The 4,618-nt window shown below is 44.6% G+C and overlaps 1 pseudogene across 1 annotated transcript; it reads left to right on the top strand.

Annotated features, from left to right (window-relative positions):
• Positions 1–3,214: 3,214 nt before the first annotated feature.
• On the top strand, positions 3,215–3,902 carry LOC101176508 (annotated as a pseudogene). The gene has a single exon (XR_178274.3). The product of XR_178274.3 is annotated as a GTP-binding nuclear protein Ran-like (transcript).
• The last annotated feature ends 716 nt before the right edge of the window (positions 3,903–4,618 follow it).

Below are 4,618 nucleotides of genomic sequence, written 5' to 3'. Positions count from 1 at the left end.
ATTAGATTTTCAGGAGCACAGATCTAAGGGACTTTTCCAATGGCAACTGTGTGATTCAGGGAGGTCCATTTCCCACTGTGGGCCTTCAATTCCTCATTTGTAAGATGCAAGAGACACATTTAAGCCTCCAAAGTACTTCTTAACATTGGAATCTCTCTTGGACTGTGCTACGGATGCTGTGTCCTCCGTAGCACCAGGATAGAGCACAGTATGAAGGAGCTGGAGCATCTGGGTCCAGCCATGTTGGCAGAGCTCCCTGAGCCATCTTAGGTCATGAAGCCCAGGCCTGCCTTGCCCAGATGGCCCACAAGCTGGGCTGAGCCATATGGAGGCACCTCTCCATTGAGAGAGTTGAAATGCTCCCTGATCAGCTATCTAGGGGCTAAGTGACACAACCCAGATATGTGGGGAGTTAGCTCCCTGACGGGTGTACTTGACCAATGGGAAAAAAGAGACCAGGATGAGCAAGGCAGATGCATTTCTCTCCTTTATCCCTTATGCAGAGTGCTCTGAGTTGTGGTGTCTGCTTGAAAACCTTCTGGAAAGTCATATCTGCTGAAGAACTGAACAAACCTTTGTAGAATGAGCATCTCTTTGCAGCTCATTGTGAAGAGCTGCATCACATCCAAGCATACCTCACGTTCATCGAAACATTTCTCCCTCACTTCTGCTTTCTTTGACACACTGGCCTTGCCTGGCTTGCACCTACAAAATGAATTACCAGCACTTTGATCCCTAACTCAGACCACTTTCTAGAAGGCAAAGTCTAAATTAAATGTCAAATACACCATGTTGTTTAATTGGGGGAAGTGCTGTCACCCCATTTTATAGAATATAGACAAATGATGAGTGTGAGTTGTTCAAGGCCACGTGATCAGCAAGTGCCAGAACAGGATCTTTATCCTAAATCTATTGGCTCCGAATCCATGTACTTCTTTACTCAGATGTAATAACATGACAGTTTTCCCACTCAATCCTTACAACCACCCCCAGAGGATAGGGATTATTGCCCTCCACTTACAGATGAAGAAACCATGGACTGTCTTCTGGAACAAAAGCTCTTGAGTCAGAATGGATCAAGAAGCTCTTCCAGTTACTAACTGTAAGGTCATGGTGAATTTAACCATTCTTTGTCTTAGTTTCCCAGTAAAATGGGAATTCTAATGATTCTTTGTTCACAGGGCTGTGTTGAGGATTTTCTATGTTCTACTGCTGCTCTAACAAATAACGCAGACTTAGTACCTTAAAAATAACACCCATGTATAATCTCACAGCTCTGTGGCTTAGCCATGTCTCTGCCCTGGGCTTTACAAGGCTAAAATTGAGGTGTCAGTAGTCCTGTGCTCCATTTTGGAAGCTCTGGGGATGAATCTACCACCAGGCTCATTTAAGTTGTTGACAGAATTTAGTTCCTTGTGGGTATAGGGCTGAAGCTGCTGTTTCCTTTCTGACTGTTGGCCAGGAGTTGTTCTCAGCCTCTAGGGGCCACTTGCATTCCTTGGCTTGTGGCCTCTTCCTCCATCTTTAAAGCCAGCAACATGTCAAGTCCTTCCCATACTTCGACTCTTTCTGACTTCCCCCTCTGCCTCATCTCTCCTACTTCCAACTGGAGAAAGTTCTCTACTTTCAAGGTCTTGTGTGATTAGATTAAGCCCATCCAGATAACCCCCCACCTCAAAATCTTTAACTTAATCACATCTGCAAAGTCTCTTTTGCCATGTAAAGTAATATTTACAGGTTCTAGGGATCAAGGTATGAACATCTTTGGGGGCCATTATTCTGCCTGCCATAAAGATTAAATGAAATAATGCATGTAATACACTTGGTAACATGCCTGGGCACATTGTAATTACTCAATAAGTGTTAGGTATTATGATTGCTATTGTTGTATTGTTATTACATTTATCATTAGTGAGGCAGGGAAGGGAGTGTTACCCTACATTATGAATAAGGAAAGAGAAAGGCAGAGATGTGACTTAACTAGTTCGCTCTGATGGTACGGTGCCTCACTGGGTGTTCATCTTTGCATTCCCAGTGCCTAACATTGCATCTGGTAAACCATAAGAATCATTACTTTTTGAGCACTTGCTGTGTTTCAGGTGCTTTGCAAAAGTGTTTTTTCACCAGCATAACAACCCTGGAAGGCATTCTTAACCCATTTTGTAGTGGGGAAATGGAGGGTGAGATGTATTAAGTAAGATCTCAAGGCCTGGAGCTCACAGGTAGTGAAACTGAGACTTGGACCGTAGTCAGTTTAATTGTAAACCCTGCCTCTTTCTGCCTCTGCATACTGACCCTCTGGTTTGCCTTATTCCAACAGGAGATATTCCTTGATCAGCCCCATCCCTTCAGCATTGCTATTTTTACTTTTTGATATAGATATGAGGTTCAAAGAGGGTAGATGACTCACTCAAGATCATAGAGGTACTAGATAGCCGAGATGGGATTTGAACCCAGGTTTAGCCTAATTCTGATGTCCTTGCTCCTTCTACCACTGTGCTGCTCAGGATATTTGCTGAGCTGGGGCTCAGCACCTAGGTGTTAAATGAATTAACAGCCCATTCTAGCCCTATTCCTGTCTTCGTATTTCACAGGAAAACAGCCAACAGGTGCTGTTGCTCTAGAGGATTCATGACTTGGGACAGTAGCTGCTTTTTTGAGGGCTGAAAGTGATGGACATTTTCCTCTGGGAATGAGAATTCTGTGAGGGACCCACACTGCTGGTGGTCTCAGCTTGCTTTTTCTTAGGACTTGACAGTGGGTCATTGCGGAGTTGCCCGTCCTGGGTGCTGGCAAGACAATTACTTGGGATTATTTTTAAAAGGCCAGCTAAAGACCAGAGGAAAAGGAGTATGGGAGGTGGCAAAGCCCTAGTGTTACCCACAGCTTGCCACCTTTTCTGTCTTATTTCTGTTCATGGAAATTCATTCAGTCTAAGGCCTCTGGTGCTTGCATGCAGGACAATAGTTTCAGGGGACTTTAGCCATCAAGAGGGCAAGAACAACTTTGTGTCAGTAACTGCTGATTGACCTGAAAACATATTGGAGGGTTTGTTCGGGCAACATAAAAACATGAAGTAATAAACATTTCTGACAATGATAATTGACACTTACCTTGGGTAACCCCATTTGCCCCTCTGATCCTCGGTTTTCTCATCCTTAAATATGGATAATAGTCGGACGGGCGCGGAGACGCTTCTGGAAGGAACGCCGCAATGGCTGCACAGGGAGAGCCCCAGGTCCAGTTCAAACTTGTATTGGTTGGTGATGGTGGTATTGGAAAAACGACCTTCGTGTAACGTCATTTGACTGGTGAATTTGAGAAGAAGTATGTAGCCACCTTGGGTGTTGAGGTTCATCCCCTAGTGTGCCACACCAACAGAGGACCTATTAAGTTCAATGTATGGGACACAGCCGGCCAGGAGAAATTCGGTGGACTGAGAGATGGCTATTATATCCAAGCCCAGTGTGCCATCATAGTGTTTGATGTAACATCGAGAGTTACTTACAGGAATGTGCCTAACTGGCATAGAGATCTGGTACGAGTGTGTGAAAACATCCCCATTGTGTTGTGTGGCAACAAAGTGGATATTAAAGACAGGAAAGTGAAGGCGAAATCCATTGTCTTCCACCGAAAGAAGAATCTTCAGTACTACGACATTTCTGCCAAAAGTAACTACAACTTTGAAAAGCCTTTCCTCTGGCTTGCTAGGAAGCTCACTGGAGACCCTAACTTGGAATTTGTTGCCATGCCTGCTCTCGCCCCACCGGAAGTTGTCATGGACCCAGCTTTGGCAGCACAGTATGAGCACGACTTAGAGGTTGCTCAGACAACTGCTCTCCCGGACGAGGATGATGACCTGTGAGAGTGAAGATGGAGCCCAGCGTCAGAAATCTAGTTTTATAGGCAGCTGTCCTGTGATGTCAGCAGTGCAGCGTGTGTGCCACCTCATTATTATCTAGCTAAGCGGAACATGTGCTTCATCTGTGGGATGCTGAAGGAGATGAGTGGGCTTCGGAATGAATATGGCAGTTTAAAAAATACCTTCATTGTTTGGACCTGCATATTTAGCTGTTTTGGAACGCAGTTGATTCCTTGAGTTTCAAATATAAGACTGCTACAGTCACATCACAATATTCAGTGGTGAAATCTTGTTTGTTACTGTCATTCCCATTCCTTTTCGTTTAGAATCAGAATAAAGTTGTATTTCAAATATCTAAAAAAAAATATGGATAATAATATCAAATGACTAGGGCTACTTGGGCATTAAATGAAAAAATGTAAGAACAGTGCATAAAACTGGGGCTAGCAGGGAGTAGAGGCTCAAAGTGGCACTGCGATCCTTGCACAGGCACATCACCTGCTGCTGTGGGAGAACATGTGATGTGGGCAGGCTCACCCAGCAAATGAGAGGCAAAACAGGTACTGGCTGTCTTAATTCCAGAGGTTCTAATGCAGTCTCCTGCTGACTGAATCCTCTTCTCTGAGCCTGTTCTTTCACTGTCTCTGCCAGCTCTTTCCAAGTGTGAACCCAGTGGAGACCTTTTCAAACTGTAGCCATGAAGCAGGTTGCATGAGGCAGACCCATCTCCTGGCAACTGTCTCCATAGACACAGCC

The sequence above is a fragment of the Nomascus leucogenys genome, chromosome 5, assembly GCF_006542625.1.
Source record: "Nomascus leucogenys isolate Asia chromosome 5, Asia_NLE_v1, whole genome shotgun sequence".
NCBI classification, from domain to species: Eukaryota; Metazoa; Chordata; class Mammalia; order Primates; family Hylobatidae; genus Nomascus; species Nomascus leucogenys.
The sequence above is the reverse complement of the archived record's forward strand: the minus strand, read 5'-3'. Positions and strand labels throughout refer to the sequence as shown.